Source organism: Mobula birostris, chromosome 16 (assembly GCF_030028105.1).
Source record: "Mobula birostris isolate sMobBir1 chromosome 16, sMobBir1.hap1, whole genome shotgun sequence".
In the NCBI taxonomy this organism is placed as follows: Eukaryota; Metazoa; Chordata; class Chondrichthyes; order Myliobatiformes; family Myliobatidae; genus Mobula; species Mobula birostris.
The window spans coordinates 7,679,272-7,701,644 of NC_092385.1; the positions used below are offsets into that span (position 1 = coordinate 7,679,272).

At 47.4% G+C, this 22,373-nt stretch overlaps 1 pseudogene; it reads left to right on the forward strand.

Annotated features, from left to right (window-relative positions):
• The first annotated feature begins 3,549 nt into the window (after window positions 1-3,549).
• Window positions 3,550-3,681, forward strand: LOC140211313 (U2 spliceosomal RNA; annotated as a pseudogene).
• Window positions 3,682-22,373: the final 18,692 nt, after the last annotated feature.

The window sequence follows — 22,373 nt, forward strand, 5'->3', positions numbered from 1 at the left end:
TTGTATGTCCTTTCCTTTGCTTTTACAATAACTTTGACATCCCTTGTCAGCCATGGTTGTACTATTTTACCATTTGAGTATTTCTTCAATTTTGGAATACACGTGTCCTGCGCCTTCCTCATTTTTCCCAGATATGCACGCCATTGCTGCTCTGCTGACATCCCTGCCAGCAGCTCCTTCCAATTTACTTTGGCCAGCTTCTCTCTCCCACCATTGTAATTTCCCTTACTCCACTGAAATACTGTTACATCAGACTGTACTTTGATGTTCTTGACCATGATTGTTCTTGGCAAATTTTTCTACTGGTGTGGTTTGCCTTCTTCTGGGCAGTGTCCTTACAAGACAGGAGACCCCAGCCGTTATCAATACTCGTCAGAGATTTCCTGCCAGGCGGCACGGTAACCTAGTGGCCAGCACGACACTCCAGGTTCAATTCCCACTGCTGCCTGTAAGGAGTTTGTACGTTCTCCCCGTGACCGCGTGGGTTTCCTCTGGCTGCTCTGGTTGCTTCTCACAGTCCAAAGATGTACTGGCTGCTAGGTTAATTGGTCATTGTTAATTGTCCTTTGATTAGGCTGGGGTTAAATTGAGCGTTGCTGGGCAGCACAGCTTGAGGAGCCGGAAATGCCTGTTCTGAGCTGCATTTCAATAGAAAAATAAGTCTTGTGATATGTCGCTGGTGAACGCAGCAGGACAGGCAGCATCTCTAGGAAGAGGTACAGTCGACGTTTCGGGCCGAGACCCTTCGTCAGGACTCAATGAGGGGTCTCGGCCCGAAACATCGAATGTACCTCTTCCTAGAGATGCTGCCTGGCCTACTGCGTTCACCAGCAACTTTGATGTGCGTTGCTTGAATTTCCAGCATCTGCAGAATTCCTCGTCTTGTGATATGTACCAGCTGCTCATACAACCACCCACCACTTGCTCAAATGGATTCACGTGACCCTGATTGGGGTGGAGTGGGGTGGGGTGTGGGCTAAGCAGGTATTACACCTTGCCTGACCTGCAGGCTAGTGGAGGGAAGGAGTGCCTTACACCTCCTTTGGTAGAGACTTATCTCTACCCAATCAATACTAACACTCTGTTCTAATGTAATCAAACATGTATAAAGATGATTGGCAGTGAAACTGGAGAGATTTGTATGATGTTGTGGGTCTGAAATTGAAAGCTTTATAAGATGGAATGAAACGGTTGTGGTACAGTGAAGAGAATAATATAAACCAGCTAATAGCATTGATTCAATTGCAAATTGGATAAATTGCTTTTAGAAAATAAGATTCTGAAGGGGATTGACTGGGTACATAATGAGAAGTGGCTTCTCAGGCTAGGGGACTTGGAACTTCGCACTGCTGTCTCTGTCCATTTCAGGGCAGTGGGTGTTGTGGGAGAGGTGTAGAGGAACAACATAGAACAGGACAGCACCAGAACTGGCCCTTCAGCCCACAATGTTATGCTAAACCAGCTAAAAAGTAAATTAAGAACACCAAAAATTAATCCCTCCTACTTAACATCCATATCCCTCCATCTTCCTTACATCCATGTGCCTATCTAAGTGGATCTTGATGGCCTCTAATGTATCTGCATCTACCACCATGCCAGACAGCGCATTCCAGGAATCATCCACTCTCTGAGAAAAAGCTTACCCCTCACATCCCCTTTGAACCAACCTCGTCTCACATTCAATGCATGCCCTCAGGTATTAGGCATTTTAACCCTGGGTAACAGATACTCCTTGTCTACTCTGTCTATCCCTCTCATAGTCCTATAAACCTCCATCAGGTCTCCCCTCACCACTGGCGCTCCAAAGAAAACAGCCCAAGTTTATCCACCCTACCATGCCCCCTAAACCAGGCAGCATCCTGGTGAACCTCTTCTGCACCCTCTCCATAGCCTCAACGTTCTTCCTAGAGTGGGACAACCACTTATAGGAATCCTTCCAGGAGAGGTATCATTTCACGTACAAGTCTGTCCAGGGCCATCTGTTGCATCCACTGCTCCTGGTGCAGCCTCCTCTACATCAGTAATCTTTGCTTTTATATCCACCAGAGGGCATAAGCCTGTACTTAAATGGTTACGAAGGAATAACAGAACCTAAAAGTACTGGAAGAGATTTTCCAGGTCAGGCAACGGGGAGAATCGTGTGCTGTAAATCAGAATGCAAGAAAGGATGAACACCAGAGATTCTGCGGACGATGGAAATCCAGAGTAACAGATACAAAACACTGGAGGAACTCTGCAGGTCAGGCAGCATCTATAGAGAGGAAAATTTGACTGTTTATTCCTTTCCATAGATGCTGCTTGACTGCTGAGCTCCTCCAGTATTACTCTGTGAGAAGGGCCAGGCCATTGTGTTGCAAGGTTGCAGAGAGATATATTAAAACCCTTGAGTTCTCTCGTGCTCTACTATGTTATGAAGTAAGCTGCAAGTAAAGAACTATGAATAGAATATTGTGAATCATACCTACTCGTATTCCTTTATTAGTGACCTCCAGGTTTATTATAAGGAAGCAGAAGTCTTGTGAATGATGGGGGGTCAATAGATGTGTGGCAGTTTTCGGATGACTCTGCCATAGTTGGATGCATCAGCAAGGGAGATGAGGCTGAGTACGGGGCTATGGTAGGAAACTTTGTCACATGGTGTGAGCAGAATTATCTGCAGCTTAATGTGAAAAAGACTAAGGAGCTGGCGGTAGACCTGAGGAGAGCTAAGGTACCGGTGACCCCTGTTTCCATCCAGGCGGTCAGTGTGGACATGGTGGAGGATTACAAATACCTGGGGATACAAATTAACAATAAACTGGACTGGTCAAGAACACTGAGGCTGTCTACAAGAAGGGTCAGAGCCATCTCTATTTCCTGAGGAGACTGAGGTCCTTTAACATCTGTCAGACGATGCTGAGGATGTTCTACGAGTCTGTGGTGGCCAGTGCTATCATGTTTGCTGTTGTGTGCTGGGGCAGCAGGCTGGGAGTAGCAGACATCAACAGAATCAACAAACTCATTCGTAAGGCCAGTGATGTTGTGGGGATGGAACTGGACTCTCTCACGGTGGTGTCTGAAAAGAGGATGCTGTCCAAGTTGCACGCCACCTTGGTCAATGTCTCCCATCCACTACATGGTGTACTGGGTGGGCACAGGAGTACATTCATCCAGAGACTCATTCCACCAAGATGCAACACAGAGCGTCATAGGAAGTCATTCCTGTCTGTGGCCATCAAACTTTACAACTCTTCCCTTGGAGGGTCAGACACCCTGAGCCAATAGGCTGGTCCTGGCCTTAGTTCATAATTTACTGGCATAATTTACATATTACTATTTAACTATCTATGGTTCTATTACTACTTATTATTTATGGTGCAACTGTAACAAAAACCAATTTCCCCCGGGATCAATAAAGAATGACTATGACTATTACCTCGAACAGCTTGGCGCCTTCAACCAATAGGTGTAAGCAGATACGTATATATCTTGGGGCAGCTCAGTAATGTAGTGATTAGATGCCAGTTTAAAGAGCCAGTAATCACCAATTAGGGTTCAATTCAATTAGGGATCGCTTCTCGGCCTCTTGGCTAAGATCAAGTGTAGTATCTGTTCTTATCAGTCCAGAAGGCGGAGGAGGAGAGTTCGCGCTGACGCAGGGGTGGATCCTAATGCTGATTGGCCTCCAATCTAACACCCCATACCAGCGACAACAGCAGTGAGTTAGAAGATGGCAGCAGCGAGCAGTACATCAGCTCGAGGCCAGGGTATCAAGAACACTGTCAGGCTGACAGTGCGAGACCGGAACGGGGGCACCGGCTTCACCCGAGAGACCTTCATCCGGAAGGTCTTGCTGGATTGCTGCGGATTTACGCCCGATGACATCTACTGCGTCCAGGACTTCGCAGGTTTCTTCGATGTCACTTTCCGGCAGGCTGCAGGGTGGCAGAAGCTGTACCAGCAGCTTCAGCTGAAGGGGACAGAGGCGCCGCTGTCGCTGCTGAAAGCACAGCCCCTCTTTGCAACGGCTACGCAACAGGAAAGGACAATCACGGTGCACATGTTCAACCCGCACGTGCCAGTGGTAGATGTCCTTACGTTCCTCGCTCGGTATGTGGAGAGCGTAGGAACACCAGCAGACGTGAAGGACGGGCTGGGAATCTGGACCAGCAAACGGCAGGTGAAGGTGAAGCTGAGGTTGGATTCCAACGGCGGCATCATCCACCCCCCCTCCGTCTTCGCCATCGGAGGGAACCGAGGGTACATGGTGTACGCGGGACAACCCAGGGTGTGCCGAAACTGCAGCAAGGAAGGGCACATCGCAGCCCAGTGCAGGGTGGTGATGTGCAAGAACTGTAAAATCGAAGGCCACCTGACCAAAGACTGCACGCAGGCCAAGGCCTGCAACCTCTGCGGACAGGCCGGCCACCTGTACAGAGCCTGCCCGAAGCGTGGGGGCACCTACGCACAGGCGACCAGGGGAGGTGCTGGCCCTGAAAGGGCCCAGGCAGATGCGGACGTACCCGCCAGCGCTGCAGATGAGGCACCCGCCAGGACGGATGACGAGACCAGGGAGGAAGGTGCAAGCACCCCAAGACCTGCCACCCCACTGCAGACCCTCCAGGACCAGGCAAACGACGAGCAGGAGTCCATGGAGGAGGGGAGAGCTGAGGGGGAAACCGAATGGAAGGTCGTGAAACGAAAAAAGACCCAAAAGGCGGCGGCCAAGCGACAGAAGGCGGAGCAACGCCAGAAAAGGGCAGGGAACCACACAGCCCCTGGTACCCTGTCCTCTTCAGAGGAGGAAGGAGTTGGGGGAGGCCAGCAGCCCCGGCGGAAGAAGCGGCTGGCAGAACAGGTGGAGAGGAGGAGAGAGAGGGGAGAAAGTCTGCTGGCCACCCCCCAAGTACAGGAGGCGGAGAGCAGCAGACGCACAGAGCTCCGGGAATCCGGGAGCAGAGCCACGGCTGGCACCCAGCAGCCGGAAGGGGAAGCAGCCCAGGAAGTCAGCAACCCCCGGGGCCCAGACCCAGAACCAGAACGGCCACACACGGAGGAGTACTACCAGCAGTACCTGAGCCCACAGGAGGTGGAAAACTTCACAAAGGCGGTGGGAATGAAGGCTCAGGATGGCAAGGGTGAGGACGGAGAGCAGCCAAAATAAAAGACTTACAACGATGGCAGACCTTAAATTGGCGTGCTTGAATGTGCGAAGTTTGAAGAGTACTGGGCGATGCGTCAGCACGCTCCAGTACCTGGACACTGTAAAGGCCGATGTGACCTTCCTCCAGGAGTGTGGACTACCACATCTCCGTAACTACCGGAGGTGGTCACGGTGGTGGAAAAAAGGTTTATCGGTGTGGTCGGGGGGCAACGATTGTCGCGCTTCCGGCCTGGGGATTCTGCTGCGGGGAGGCAACTTCTCAATCACCCAAGTTAAAGAGGTGGTTGCGGGGCGCCTCCTGGTAGCAGACGTCAAATACCGGGGCACTCCGCTCCGGCTGATCAACATGTACGCCTCCCCCGTGCGGAGCGAGCGGCTGGCCGTCTTCGAGCAGCTCCCACAGCTGCTGGTGACGACCCAGCCGGTCGTTCTGTCCGGAGACTTCAACTGCACCATTGATGCGGCTGGAGGACCCGGCAGCGCCGACGGCAGGCTGGACAGTACCTCTAGACTCCTGAGGGAAATGGTGAAGACAGCCAAGCTGCGCGACGCCTTTGGCACCCCCCACAGGTGGAGCACAGCCGCAAGCCACCTGGACACGATCGGACGGCTCAGCCCGCTCCCGGATCGACTTCCTCTTCCTGTCTGAGTCCCTCACGGTCAGGTCCACCAACGTCACGCCGGTGTTCTTCTCTGACCACTGCCTTCTGAGAGCCACCTGTCGCTTACGGGAGGACCAGAAGGCAGGCAGGGGGACGTGGAAGCTGAACGTAAAGCTGCTGACCCCAGAGAACATCGAGGAACTAGAGAGGGAGTACACAGGTTGGAGAACCTTGAAAGCCTTCTTTGATTCCCCGGTTCACTGGTGGGAAGCCACCAAGGAGAACATTAAGAGGTTCTTCATCCGCAAGGGTATTCAGAAGGCAAGGCAGGAGCAGAGGGAACTACGTAAACTCCAGACAGAGTTGCAGCAACTTCTCCTTCTGCAGTCGAAGGGGGTGGATGTCAGGGAGGAACTGCGAGAGGTGAAGGGCCGGCAAGCCCAGCACCTCGCCGCCGAATCCTCCAAGATCATCTTCCGATCAAGGGTCCAAACCGTGGAGCAGGACGAGACGTGCTCACGCTTCTTCTTCCAAAAGGTGCACAGGGGGAGCTCTATGATCCACAACCTTAAGGAAGAGGACGGCTCAGTCGCGTCCTCGCAGACCGACATACTGAGGATCTGCAAGTCCTTCTATGCCGGTCTGTACGAGGAAAAGGCCACAGAATCCACAGCCTCCCGCAACTTCCTGTCGTCTATCACGCAGGTCTTAGACGACGGCAAGCGGGAGAGTCTGGATCAGCCACTGACCCTGGACGAGCTGACAGGCTCCATCCGTTCCTTTGGGTCGGGTAAGACTCCCGGAAGCGACGGCTTACCGGCTGAGTTGTACTCGGCTCTGTGGAACTGGATGGGCCCAGACCTGCTGGAAGTGTACAACGCCATGCTTCTGGCCGGCAGTATGTCTGAGTCTATGAGGAAGGGCATCATCACCCTCATCTACAAGCAGAAGGGGGAAAGGGAGGACATTAGGAATTGGAGACCCATCTCCCTCCTGAATGTGGACTACAAGATCCTGTCCAAGGCTATCGCCAACAGGGTCAAGTCTGCTCTGGGACAGGTGATCCACCCGGACCAAACCTGTGCTGTACCGGGCAGGAAGATCTCAGACAGCCTCGCGCTGCTGAGGGACACCATCGCCTACGTGCAGGACAGGGGGGTGGACGCCTGCCTGGTCAGCTTGGACCAGGAGAAAGCCTTCGACAGGATATCGCACACGTACATGGCGGACGTGCTCTCCAAAATGGGATTTGGGGAGGGAATCCGGAATTGGATCAGACTGCTCTACACAGACATCCGTAGTGCAGTCCAGGTCAACGGGTGGGAAACAGACAGCTTCCCCATCAGGTCTGGAGTCAGGCAGGGCTGCCCCCTCTCCCCTGTCTTGTTTGTCTGCTGCATAGAACCCTTTGTGGAAGCCATCAGGAGGGATGAGGGCATAAGAGGGGTGACGCTGCCAGGCAGTGGAGGGACCCAAGTGAAAACCTCCCTGTACATGGACGACGTCACCGTCTTCTGCTCTGATCCGAGGTCAGTTCGCAGGTTGATTGGCACCTGCGAACAGTTCGAGCTAGCGTCGGGGGCCAGGGTCAACCGCACAAAGAGCGAAGCCATGCTCTTTGGCAACTGGCCCGACCGATCCAGCGTCCCCTTCACCATCAGGTCTGACCACGTGAAGGTGTTGGGGATCTGGTTCGGAGGGGCTGAGGCGTGCAACAAGAACTGGCAGGAGCGGACTGCCAAGGTGAAACAGAAACTGGGACTGTGGGGAGGGCGCTCCCTGTCGATAACGGGCAAGAACCTGGTCATCAGGTGTGAGGTGCTCTCAGGGCTGCTGTACTTGGCGCAGGTCTGGCCCGTCCCCCGCTCCTACAGCTCGGAAATCACCCGAGCTGTCTTCAGATTCGTCTGGGGATCCAAGATGGAGCGGGTGAGACGGACCGCCATGCACAAGTCCCTGGACAACGGGGGCAAGAACGTCCCCAATGTCGCCCTCACCCTGATGGCCAGCTTCGTATGTGGCTGCATCAGGTTGTGTGTAGAGCCCAGGTATGTGGGCACCAAGTACCACTATGTGCCCAGGTTCTACTTGTCGCCCTGGCTGCGAAGGATGGGTCTGGCCCCACTCCCGCGCAACGCCCCAGTCAGCTGGTCGTTGCCGGCATACCTATCCCACGTAGCAAAGTTCTTCCAGGAGAACGCCTTTGACCACAAGGCCATCAGGCAGTGGTCGGCACGAAGTGTCCTGCAGGCACTGCAGGAGAAGGACGTGATGGACACCGTGGGGTGGTTCCCTGAGCAGACCGTCCAGTTCATCTGGCAAAATGCCTCATCACCAGATCTCACCAACAGGCACCAAGACCTCGCCTGGCTGGCGGTGAGAGGGGCCCTCCCAGTCAGATCCCTCCTGTACGCCCGGAATGTCGTCTCCGCACCCCACTGCCCACGGGAGGACTGCAGTGAGGAGGAGTCTGTGACCCACCTCTTTGCACACTGCCAGTTCGCAAAGAGGGTGTGGAGGAGGATGGACGGGCTAGTGTCACGTTTCATCCCCAGCAGCTGCGTGACAGAGGACTCTCTGATCTACGGGCTGTTCCCGGGGACGCACACGGAGACCAACATCCGGTGCTGCTGGCAGATCATCAACTCGGTGAAAGACGCTCTTTGGTCAGCCCGAAACTTGATGATCTACCAGCACATGGAGATGTCCGTGGGAGAATGCTGCCGACTGGCACATTCTTGGCTGCAGGAGTACGTGCTGAGGGACGCACTGAAACTTGGTGCAGCCACCGCAAGGGCCCGGTGGGGAAGGACCACAGTATAGGTTTCTCCACCCGTGGGAGTGGGAGGGGTCGGTGGGCGAGGAGTATACCCCTCAACAATGATATGCTAAGCTGAACTACTGGAGTGCCACGTGGGTGGCTATAAACACGGGTATTTTACTGAGTATAATGGAAACGTATGTAAAGGATGGAAAGTTATTGAATGGTTTATTGTATATATTTATTTTTGAATAAAGTATATTTTGAAATAAAAAAAAAAAATTAGGGTTCAATTCCCACCACTCCTGTAAGGAGCTTGTATATTCTCCTCATGACCACATGTATTTCCTCCAGGTGCTCTGGTTTCCTCCCACATTCCAAGAGGCCTACAGGAAAGGTTTGTGGATTGTGGGCATGCCACATTGGTTCTGGAAGCATGGTGACACTTGCGGGCTGCCCCCAGCACAATCCTCGCTGATTTGATTTGACACAGACGACAACTTTCAATGAAAATTTCAATGTTTCGATGTACATATGCCAAATAAAGCTAATCTACATTTTTATCTGAATCAGAATCAGATTTAATATCACTGGCATATCTGGTGAAATTTGTTAACTTTGCGGCAGCAATACAATGCAATATGTGACAATCATTGAAACCTATCAAATGGTGAAAGGCCTTGATAGAGTGGATGTGGAGAAGACGTTTCCTATGGTGGGACAGTCTAAGACCAGAGGACACAGCCTCAAAATAGAGGAGCGTCCCTTTGGATCAGGGATAATGAGGAATTTCTTTAGCCAGAGAGTGGTGAATCTATGGAAATTGTTGCCACAGGCAGCTCTGGAGCCCAAGTCTTTATGTACATTTAAGGCAGAGGTTCATAGATTTTTGATTGGTCAGGACATGAAGGAACATGGGGATTGGGGGCTGAGAGGAAAATTGGATCAGCCATGATGAAATGGCGGAGCAGACTCGATGGGCCAAATGGCCTAATTCTACTCCTATATCTGTTGGTCTTATGGTCTTATAAATATAGAAATAAAGTTACAGTAAGTATATGTATATTAAATAGTTAATTAAGATAGGTAGTGCAAAGACAAAAATTTTTTTAAAAAGTGGTGAGGTAGTGTTCATGTCCATTTAAAAATTGGTTGACAGAGGGGAAGAAGCTGTCTTTAGATGTAATGTAAGCAGACAATGAACCAAAAATATCGATACTTTAATCAGAATCAGGTTTATTATCACTAACATATATCGTGAAATTTGTTTTGCGGCTGTAGTACATAGCGAGACATAAAAGCCATCAATTACAATAAGAAGTGTATATTTAAAAAATGAAGTAAGTAGTGCAAGAATAATGGGTTGGTGTATATCGGTTGGTTCATTGTCCATTCAGAAATCTAACGGTGGAGGGGAAGAAGCTGTTCCTAAACCTTTGAGTCTATGGGATTAATTTGCGGAAAGCTTTAGGAAAGTGGAGTGGTTTGGGTGAAGAACGTTCTGACAGCAATGAAATCCTTGCACATTTAACAACCTCAGGGATTCCCAGAGCGTAGACATTTCTGGTGATTTGCATACAGCAAGGTCCCAAAAGGATAAGTGAAACGAGACAAGAGAATTGAAGATGTCAGAAAGAACTGCTTCCTTGGAGAGCGGGCTTATGAATTTCAACACCATTAAGAGCGGGGTATGAAAAGTAAGATGGTGTTTACCTGGAATATAAGAATTTAAATGTGGTAGCAGAGAATTTCAATGCACCAATTGCCAAAAATAGGAGATGTGAAAGCTAAGGTTGTCTCATCCAGAGCAACACACACAAAAAGCTGGAGGAACTCAGCCAACCAGGCAGCACCTATGGAAAGCAAGAAAGAGTTGACATTTCAGGCCAAGACCTTTGATCACTTACATTGTCTCCAGAAAGGGAAAATTCCTGTTCCCTTTCTATCAGAGTGCCATATATCTCCAAAGTAAATACCTCAAAGTGGTGATTCAGACTGGCAGGGTTACTGCCTTTCTACTGGAGAGAACTGTTTGATCTTGTGCTGTAATACCCATATTACGATCATATTTGGTGATATTAGCTCTTCTGACAATCTAACTGTTAATTCACAAGATTATATTCATGGTTCCTTCAGGTTGTTATAGCCAGGAGAGGTAGTGGGGATAAGCTCCCACTGCCTATTAAGTACTCCCAATGGCGTGCGACTCAAATGGCCTCTGACAACCAAGCCCAGCTCCTGGCCTTCACACATGGCTTTGCCTCTAAGCCTGGCAGAAACACTTCTACTGACAGAAGGAGGGGAAAAGGAGGCACTGGAGCCTTGAAACCAGTCGCTTCAGGCAGTTAGGGCTCGACAGTCTGGGTTGGCAGCTCAGCTAGGAGATGGAAAACTCTGATCTCAAACCTCCACTGCCTTGTGGCTATATCCACTCATGGGGAAGGTTTCGGGAGTCAACACTGAGGAAAATTCCAGAGCTGGCGTCTCTATGTTGAGTTCAATGCTGACTGGCAACTCTTGCGATGTCACTGGTGCCAAACTGTATCGGTTTCTGCCGTTCCTTTGGATTCATCAGCTGTGTGTCGAGAGGGAGCGTGCTGCACGGGCAACAGCTTACTCTCCATATTGTATTCCCTGGCTTGACTATCATGCAGACTACTAGGATGCAACAACTATGGTTGACCTCGACCAACACAGGGCCTCAATATTCAGCAATCACAAAATATAAAGTGAAAGGCCAAGTCTATTTTGAGTTATTATATTCAGTTGCTTGTCGCCTACCTACGGTAAAATATCAATAAGATTGAAAGCGTGCAGAGAAAATTAGCAAAGATGTTGTAGGATTTGAGGACCTGAGTTATAAGGAAAAGTTAAATAGGTTAGGACTTTGTTCCCTGGTGGCATCCGTTAGTCTCGCAAGACCATGGATCTGCGCATGGGAAGTTCCCTAGATCATAGGAAATAGAGGGGAGGTTTAATAGAGATGTACAAAATTATGTGGGGTATAGATAGGGTAAATACAAGCAGGCTTTTTCCACTGAGGCTGGGTTAGACGAGAACTAGAGGTCATAGGTTCAAAGTGTGAAAGCTGAAATATTTAGGGAGAAGGTGAGGGGGAGCTTCTTCTCACTAAGAGTGGTATGAGTGTGGAATGAGCTGCCAGCGGAAGTGGTGGGTGTGAGGCCAATTTCAACGCCAAAGAAAATTTTGATAGGTATATGAAACAGAGGAAACGTGTATGGTCCAAGTGTAGGTTGTTGAGACTGGACAGATTAATAGTTTGGCACAGACTAGATGGGCCGAAGGGCCGGTGTCTGTGCTGTAGTGTTCTATGACTCTACGGCTCTTTGAATTCTAGGTGGGATTTATATGTATATAAAACTTTGTTAATGAGAAAGGTCAGAGGAGAATGGCCAGAGTGGTTCAAGCTGGCAGGAAGGTGACAGTAATTCAAATAATCACACGTTACTGCAGTGGCATGTGGAACAGCATCTCTGAACGCACAGCACTAAGAGTGGTCCACTGGTCCTCCAGGTTTGGGGGTTCCGCTCAGGGCTAACAACCCTGACTACTCCAACAAAGCTGCTACTAAAACGGCAATGAAGAATCCTTCTGCATCTGAGTGCAATGATTTTCTTGAGTCTCCACCCGGGACTTGCATGACTGAGAGTAGCGAAAACTGAGAGGAAACTACTGACACGATGAAGGAAGCTCTGAAGACTACCAGACGTGGAGGACCTTCATTGCTACCCTAAATGCCAGCGGCGTAATGGGCAGTAATTAAACACTGTAAGTAATTCTGTCCCTAACTCTGTCTACTTCCTTTTCAATATTGAGTCCCCTCCACTGATGAAGACAAACCAGAAGACTGTTAACAACTTACGCTGGCGTTTGGATAAAATAAGCAGGAAGGATTGAGGTATGGTACAGTTATTGTTACTGAACTAGTGGCTAGAGTTCTGCACAAATTGATTCAGAAATATGAGTTTAAATTGCACCATGGCAACCAGGAATTTAAATCCAAGTGATTAAATAAATCCAGAGTTTTAAAAAAAGCCTGCGCTAGTCACAGTAACCGTGAACGAATTGTCCATCATGAAAAGAGGCCTGCCATCCTTATCCAGTCCATATAGAAAGATTAGCTTTATTTGAAAAATACTGTGAAACAGGTCATTTGCATCAACGTCTAATACACAGTGGGAAGATGTGCTGGGGCAGCCCACAATTGTCATCTGCTTCCGGCCCCGACATAGAATATTTACAATTTACTAATCCTCATTGTACTTCTCTGGAATGTGGGAGGAAACCCAGAGCACCGGGAGGAAACCCAGACAGTCGAATGTACAAACTTCTTACAGACAGCAGTGGGAATTGAACCTGCAATGCCAGTGTAATGCCCTGGTTAAGATTTTTACTGCTAATGCTGTAGGGTATTTCATTTAGATTAGATTAGATTATGAGGACACGCAGTCCTCTTTTATTGTCATTTAGTAATGCATGCATTAAGAAATGATACAATATTCCTCCGGTGTGATATCACAGAAACACAGCACAGACCAAGACTGAAAAACTAACAAAAACCACATAATTATAACATATAGTTACAACAGTGCAACAATACCATAACTTGATGAAGAACAGGCCATGGCACAGTAAAAAAGTTCAAAGTCTCTCGAATGTTCCACATCTCACGCAGACGGGAGAAGGAAGAAAACTCTCCCTGCCATGCCCGACCACAGTCCGACTCTGAGTCGTCCGAAAACTTCGAGCTCTGATCAGCCCTCCGACACCGAGTACTGAGCAGCATCTCTATCCGATCGCTTCGACCTCAGCCTCAGTCACCAGCAGCAGGCAAAGCCGGGGATTTTGGGGCCTTCCCTCCGGAGATTCTCGATCACACAGTAGCAGCGGCAGCGAGCTGGCATTTCGGAAATTTCTCCAGATGTTCCTCTGTGCTTTCACGTCCATTCTCCATCAAATCAGAATTGTCCATGTCCCCTAGTTAACAGAAACAATATCATTTCACCGGAGAGCTGCGCGCGCTATGTCGCGCTGCCATCTTCTCCTCTCGCCTTAGTAGCTTTCTGTAGAAGCAGTGTGTCCCGTGATGTTGTGTCAGCCAATCAGGATGGTGGAATTGGGAGAAGGTTCTAGAGAGAGCTGTGCAGAGAGAGACTTGTGACGGACACTGGTGGGGTTCATGGTCTTTTTGGCGGGAGATGGAGAGAGAAGATCGGGAGGATTCGATCTGATGGAATAACGCAATTACAAAGAGTGCTTCATGAGATGAAGGAGTCCAGGTTTGGAAGATCTACAGTGATTGATGATGGGCATTCAAAGCCATGAGTAATGTCATACTCAGCTTTTGGAAGATGCAAGCTCCAACAATGTGCACATTTAGACTGGCTTAACTGTAATGGGCCCTTTTTTTCCCTTTTCCCCTCTTAATAACAGTTAAGATATATCTGAAATTAGTAAATACACTTTCTTTATAATTGTATGCCGTGTACTATCTGTTATTTCTTGCTGATGGACAGTTCCCTGTGGGTACAATATACATAACATTTGTTCAAGTCGGGGTTCTGCTCCTTGAAACATCCAACTTTTCTGTTTGGTCGGACCCAGATCATACTGACCCCAGACGTACATTGTTTAAGGAAGATAGCTTTTTCTCCACTGAGTCCAGTAGCTGTTAGCAGAGCCAACGAACGAGCTGGTTTTCTATACGAGCCCAGTGAGGGGGCTTCACTGGTGCTGTAAGTGTGGACTAACCGTCACAGTACTGTGCCACCCCTGATATTTTCATAAATAAAGTGTTCATAGATTCTGCTTATGTCTTTATCAATGCGTGCTTAACATAATATCTATTTCACTCAAGTAGTCCCAGGAATTGATGAGGATTGTCATTCTAACTATCCGTTGAAATATGGTGTCCAACTGCAATGCATGGTAGAGAGGATGAGTGAGAAGGGTGAAAACAAATTTCAGGTTCGTTGTCATCTGACTGTACATATATACAACCAAACAAAACAACGTTCCTCTGGACCACGGAGCACCATATCACACACAGCACATAAAGGAAATATTACCATAATATAATTTAAACTGCACGTAGAGTGCAGCACAGGTAAACAATAAACAGTACAGCAAACAGCTCGCTCTCCTAGTGACGAGACCTTGATGGTGGCTGGGTATTCATTAGTCTTGCAACCTGAGGGAAAAAGCTGTGACCCAGTCTGGAAGTCCTAGTCCTGATGCTCCTGTACTTCCGTCCTGATGGTAGTGGGTTAAAGAGATGGTGGGATGGGTGGTCGGGATCCTCAACAACATCTCAGGCCCTTTGCCTGGTATGGTAGGGGATTCTAGGACAAGAGGTCACGACTTCAGGATTGAAGGGCGTCCATTTAGAACTGAGATGCGGAGAAATTACTTCAGTCAGAGGGTGGTAAATCTGTGGAATTTGTTGCCACGAGCGGCTGTGGAGGCCGAGTCATTGGGTGTATTTAAGGCAGAGATAGATAGGTTATTGATTAGCCAGGGCATCAGAGTATGGGGAGAAGGCAGGGGTGTGGGGATGACTGGAAGAATTGGATCAGCCCATGATTGAATGGTGGAGCAGACTCGATGGGCTGAATAGCCTACTTCTGCTCCTATATCTTATGGTCTTATGCTGCCAGTAAATGTCACAAAGACGGGAGAGGGAGACATCAGTGATCCTCTCAGCAGTATTTACTATCCGACAGATATTACAGATTTACATAAATGGTCTTCAGTCCCATAAAGAGTTAAAATTACAAAAGACAATTTTATTTTTGAAGGATAACACATTTCATCCTTCAGTTCAAAACCTATGTTACAGCAAAACCTGCTGGATGTGTGTGGCACAGTGACACAGTTGGCAGAGCCTCTGCCTCACAGATTCAGAGACCTGGGTTCAGGCTTGATCTCTGGTGCTGTCCACGTGGAGTCTGCATGCTCTCTCTGGGAACTTGTGGTTTGGCAAGCGTAAGTTGCCTCGAGGAAGTTTAATTTGGGGAGAGTGGGATAGTGGGAATGTAGAGATAATAAGATACAAGGAGAATCCATGAGGGATTTGGGTCGCTCTGTGAGCCTGCATATGCTCAATAGGCTGAAAGGCCTCTTTCTACAGGTATAAGGAAAATTGTCATCAGAAAATAAACTCGGTGGCCACTTTATTATGTACCTCCTGTACCTAATAAAGTAGCCACTGAGTGCATGTTTGTGGTCTTCTGCTGCTGTAGCCCGTCCACTTCAGGGTTTGACATGTGCATTCAGAGATGCTCCTCTGCACACCACCCTTGTAACGTGTGGTTATCTGAGTTACTGTCACCTTGAACCAGTCTGGCTATTCTCCTTTGACCTCTCTCATTAACAAGGTGTTTTAACCCACAGAACCGCCACTCACTGAATGTGTTTCTTTTCCCTTGTGTTTTTTGCACCATTCTCTGTAAACTGTAGAGACCGCTGTGCGAGAAGACAGGATCTCAGCAGTTTCAGAGATACTCAAACCACCCCTTCTGGCACCAACAATCATTCCACAGCCAAAGTCACTTAGATCACATTTCGTTCCCATTCTGATGTTTGGTCTGAACAACAACTGAACCTCTTGACCGTATCGGCATGCTTTTACGTATGGTTGCTGCCACATGATTGGCTGAGTAGACATCTGCTTCAACAAACAGGTGTACAGGTATATCTAACAAAGTGGCCACTGAGTGTAAGTACTGGGAAAGAAATGCTACAAAAGAGAAGAAAGGTGAATTAAGACAACAAAACCAGAAAATGAAATAAACAGAATGAAACACTAGAACAAAGAGAGAAATAAAAAGCAGGAAAATATTTTTTTCTTTTTATTGCGTACAGGAGTGCGACTATAGTTTAAATGGTTCACTTTCTGAGCTGGATTAACAATTATTGGGCCATTAAAGTGATGCATACACTCTTAATTATAAGTTTCAACGTTCTGTAATTATTTTAATGAGGGATTAATGTGTAAACTCAGCACTTTCTTTATAGTAAGAGTGTGGGTATGATACCATTTACGTGTGGCTAATAGCAAAGTGGAAATAATCAACCAGCAAGTTTGCAAAATTCATGACTCATGGCAGATCTCCTCATTTTGAAATTTTAGCAGATTTAAGCATCAATATAAAACTCATTGTTTTTTTTAGGAATATTTTAAAGGCTCGTTTTCTGGATATGAGCATTGCTTAGAAGTTTGCATGTCACGTAAAACTTTGGCAAACTTCTATAGATGTGTTGTTGCATGAACAAAGTCACCGGAGACACAGAGCTGGTAGATATGAAGCAGCCTCTTTATTCGACAAAATGAGATGCAGCGGGCATCGTATTGAGACTCTCCCTGAGGAAGAGGCCTGCTTGACCCAATATTGCATGACATTTTACAGTATATGTCAAAGGTCAAAGGACAATTCTATATGTACAATGTATCTACAATGCTTCATTTGAATTGCATGTAACTTTCACACCTCCTTATTTGCCCCCATACTCCTGACACCCAAATGAATGTTAAATCATGATTGTCTGGTCTTCCAATTAACAGTGGTTCATGGCTCTTAGTAACCTATTGTCCAGAGCTGTATTCACAGTGGAGAGTGTTCTGACTGGTTGCATCATAGCTTGGTCTTGAAGCACCATGCCCAGGAATGGAAAAGTCTGCAGAATATCTGTAGACTGATGGATACAGCCTAGTCCATCTCAGGCAAAGTCCTCCCCACCATTGAGCAAATCTACAAAGAGCACGATCACATGAAAGGAGCATCCATCATCAAGGATCCCCACCATCCAGACCCTGCTCTCATCTCAGTATTACCGTTGAGTAGGTACCACTCCACCAGGATCAGGACAACCGTCAGGCTCCTGAGCCGAGGTAGATAACTTCACTCGCCTCAACGCTGAACTGATTCCACAACCTACAAACTCACTTTCAAGGACTCTACAATTCACGTTTTCAGTATATATATTCTGTATTTGGGTGGAGGGGTAGGGAGGTGTAAGGAACTCCTTCCCTCCGCTAGCCTGCAGATCATCCTTAGGGATCATGTAGCACCTGCTTAGCCCCTCGATCAGGGTCACGTGAAGCCTTGGGAGCAGGTGGTGGATGGTCGTATGAGCAGCTGGTGCATAGCACAAGTCCTGGTTATGTGACCACTGACACCAGGCAGACAATCTCTGAAGAGTGTTGATAATGGTTGGGGTCACCCATCTTGTAAAGACACTGCCCAGAAGAAAGCAGTGGCAAACCACTTCTGTAAGAGAAATTTGCCAAGAACAATCATGGTCATGGAAAGACTATGATTGCCTATGTCATACAACACAGCACATAACCACGAGACAACATTCTGTATATACATACAGTATGTGTGTGTGTGTGTCTGTCTGTCGGGATGTTCGATGGTCAGCCCCCCGGTCAATTTTCTGAGCTGCACTTCTGTCCGTCCGCAGGAGACTCTGTCAATCTACCATGGTCCAAATGTTCAAACGCCCTTGTCAATTCTCCCCAAAGGCATGAAACCTTCAGTTGGTGTCAGCATCAGGCTATTTTATTTTATATATATACCTATCAAATATATATTTTTATTATATAATGGATCAGCCATGATGAAATGTTGGAGCAGACCTGATGGGCCAAATGGCCTAATTCTGCTCCTATATCTTATTATATTAGCCCAATTTGTCTTCTTTTGCACTTGTTGTTTGTCAGTCTTTGTTTATGTACAGTTTTTTCATAAATTCTGTTGTGTTTCTTTATTTTCTTTTAATTGCCTGCAAGAAAATCTATCTCAGGATAGTATATGGTGACATATGCATACATTTATAACATATTTTGATTTTTTTTTGCTGCCAAGGCCAGTATTTCCAATTGCCCTTGAGATAGTCAGCCGCCTTCTTGAACTGCTGCTGTCCTCCTGGCGAAGAAGCTCCCACAACACTAAAGCGCCAAGATTTAAATCCAGTAATGACAAAGGGCTGGTGATATATCTTCGAGTCAGTATAGGTTGAGACAACGTTCTAACAATGTTATGAGCATGTCCTCATGGATAGTTTAAATAAGGAGTTTGCAATTATTTTCATTCTCCAAAGATACAACGAATAAAATTGTCATGCAGATCCAGTTGCCCTGAATAAAAGATCAGACAATGCCCCCCAGGGTTTTACCAAACTCCAATTAAGCGAACAGAAGTGAGCATTAGAATGAAAAATAAATTATATCAAGCAGGTCACTGACTCCTTGTGGATGGTGAGTTCCAACTGCCTCTCAAATTACTTTTGACAGATCACTCAAGTCAAATTCTGACCTGCAAGTGTAGTAGTTATGTTACTAGCTTTCTCTACCACCTAGAGTATGTGAGTTCAAATCTCAGCATGACAAATTAAGGAGACAGTTTAAAGAAAACTAGAAGTACAAAAGTTGCGAGCAGTGATGATGACCATTAGAATCTGCCACTAAGAGCCATGATATTTGAAACGGTTTGCCGCTGTGCTTTTGACCTTGGTCTGACCTTCCTTGTCTTCAAGTGCGTGCTTTTAGCTCCATATTTCCATTGCTCTACATGACATGGAAGGCTAATCGGCCCATAACGTTTATGCTGGCTCACAAAGCAATGCCCAGTAAGCTTCTCTGTAACTATTGTCCGTGGGCGAAGGGTGGAGAGGCCAATGTGGAATATATCAGACAGGGCGAGGGCAGAGATGATTTGAGTGATAGGTTAATGGGGACTGTAGCTGAGTTTCTCTTTCCACTGATACTGCAGAACCTGCTGAGGGTTTTCAGCATGTTCTGAATCTACTTCAGTCAGTTGGTGGTGTTAGGGTACATTCTGGAGATATGGCAAACAGGAAATATTAATTTCAACAGTAACCAGCTTTCAGACCTGAACGTGGATTGTAGATTAAGTATAAGATGCACCCAGAACAATAGTGTTCTTGGAGCTGCATTTTGGAGTTCAACTCCATTTGACCATAGCTGCCTACATATGCATTAACGCAGCACAGAGTCAGTGGGGATTAACATTAATTTTAGGTGTCTGGAGTGTGGGTGAGAAGATGAAGGTATTTGAAAATTATATGTAATCCAAAGGAAGCATTGTAGATACTTTGTAAATACACAATTGTCCTGCTGTTACCTTCAATATTTAGCATATAAAAACGTTATGTAGTATTGGTTCAGGCAGTCCTTTTCCTCCAAGAGTGATTTAAGTATGACGCCTCATATACCGTCTAGGTAGTCTCCAGCTCCTTGGTATCAACATAGAATTCTCCACCCTCCGGTAATTCCCTCCCCCTCCCTTCCCCTATCCCTATTTCACTCTGCCCCCTCCCCCAGCTGCCTATCACCCCCCTCATGGTTCCGCCTCCTTCTACTACCCATTGTGTTTTCCCCTAGTCCTTCTTCACCTTTCCTGCCTATCACCTCCCTGCTTCCCCTCCACCACCCCTTTATCTTTCCCCTTACCGGTTTTTCACCTGGAACCTACCAGCCTTCTCCTTCCCACCCTCCCCCCACCTTCTTTATAGGGCCTCTGCCCCTTCCCCCTTCAGTCCCGACGAAGGGTTCCGGCCCGAAACGTTGTTTGTTCATTTCCACGGATGCTGCCCAACCTGCTGAGTTCCTCCAGCGTGTTGTGAGTGATGCCTGCTGCTTATTTTGCTGAATAAAGACATCTATATCACCACTTCAGTTTCATTCCAGTGACTTTGTTGACAGTCACAACAGGTGGGTTGGGAGGTGTTGGCAGGTTGGTGGATGAGGGAGGTCTCAAAGGCGAGCTGGTTTCAAGATTCGAGATTCAAGATTGCTTATTGTCATTCTTCAGCACACAAGTATAAAGGAGAACAAAACAATGTGATGCAGCATTAAAACACAATAAACAAAAAAGACACAATAAATATAAATATAAAAACAATCCTACAAAATACAACATACAAGTAATTTGAATTGAAAGAGAAGATTGGTAGCTCGGGATGGCTGCTTGTTTGTAGGCTTGTTCACCGAGCCTGGAGGTTAGGTCACAAATGTTTCTGCTCCACTCGAGGTGACATCATCAGTGCGCAATTGAGTGTTGTTTCTGCGGAGTGCTCGTGTTTATATTGGTCTGACTCATTGTTCTGACTGGCTGGCTGTCGCACTGGCCGCGAGTCTCCGCTGAGTCCCCGGCCAACCGGGTAGCTGAGTGATCTCCGTAGGCCGGTATCCTTGGTTATCGGTCATTGTGAGCATTGATTGCTTGCTTGTCTATTTCTCTCTCTCTGTCTCTCACCCCCTCACTCCCTCTCTCTCTCTCTCTCCCTCTCTCTCCCTCCCTCTATCTCTTTGTCTCTCTTTGAACGTAGGCCCGTATCCTTGGTTATCGGTCATTGTGAGCATTGGTTCCTCGCATGTCCATCCCTCTCTCTCCTTCCCTCTCTCACCTTGTCTTTCTTTCTCTGTAGGCCCGTATCCTTGGTTATCGGTGGCTATCAGTCATTGTGAGTATTGGTTCCTCGCGTGTCCATCTCTCTCTCTCTCTCTCTCTCTCTGTTTCTCTCTCCCTCCCTCTCTCCCCCCCCCCTCCCTCTATCACCTTGTTTCTCTTTCTCTTTCTCTCTCATCCCTCAACCCCAATCCCGCAGACACATAGGTTGGTAAACTGCATCCAGTGCAGCATGCTTGACACTCTATCAAGTCACCCCTCGTTATGCTTTACTCTTAGTCAAGACGCATTGCTATTTGCTTACTTTTATTGTTTGCACGATTTTTTTTCTCTATCTGCACATTGTGGTGTCCGAAAGCCTTTTTTAAAAATCGGTTCTACTGGATTTCTTTGTTTTGTGTCTGCTGTACAGAGACGAATCTCAAGGTTGTATGAAGTGTACATACTTTGATAATAAATGCAATTCGAACTTTTTGAACTTTGAACCTTGCCGAGCATGCAACAACAGGGAGGAACTTGTGGAAATCCCCTCAGTACCTTCTACAGTCTAACTGGCAACAATAGGTTTGTTTGCCAGACTTCAGGACAATCACTAGCTAGAAATCTGATATTTTTACAACTAATAAACATGACAAAGGAAAAGATGGCCAATAATGAAAAAAAAAACATGCTGATCAGGCAGTATCTGTGGTGAGGGAAACAGCTGGGATTTGAGGAGAATGGTTCAGAGGAGTGACCAGCATTTTACAGACACAAGAGATTCGGTTTTGTTGAGAACCGTTGGAAGTTGGGGGATCGCTTCATTGAGCACCTCCGCTCCATCCGCCGAACGCAAAACTTCCCAGTGGCTAAACATTTTAATTTGATTTCCTATTCCCATTCCGACACGCCAGTCCATTGTCCCCTCTTGTGCCACGTGAGACTACCCTCAGAGCAGCAAAACTTTATATTCCATCTGCGTAGATTCCTACCTGATGGCATGAATATTGATTTCTCCTTCTGGTAAAAACATTTTTCCCTCCCCCTCCCCTCTTCGATTCCCCATTCTGGCCCCTCACGTCTTTCCACCTACCTATCACCTCCCCGAGTCCCCTTCTCCTTCTCTTTCTCCTACGGTCCACTCTCCTCTGCGATCAGATTCCTTCTTTTCCAGCCTTTGACCTTTCTCACCCACCTGGCTTTGTCTTTCACCTTCCAGCCAGCTTCCTTCCCCTCCCTTCCTCCTTTTTGTTCAGTCATCTTCCCCTTCCTTTCCAGTCCTGAGAGTCTTAGTCCGAAACGTTGACTGTTTATTCCTTTCCATAGATACTGCCTGACTTACTTTGGATTTCCAGCATCTGCGGAATTTATTTTGTTTAAGACTCTGCAACTGCTGGAAGTCCAGAGTAACACACATGGACACACTTGCGATC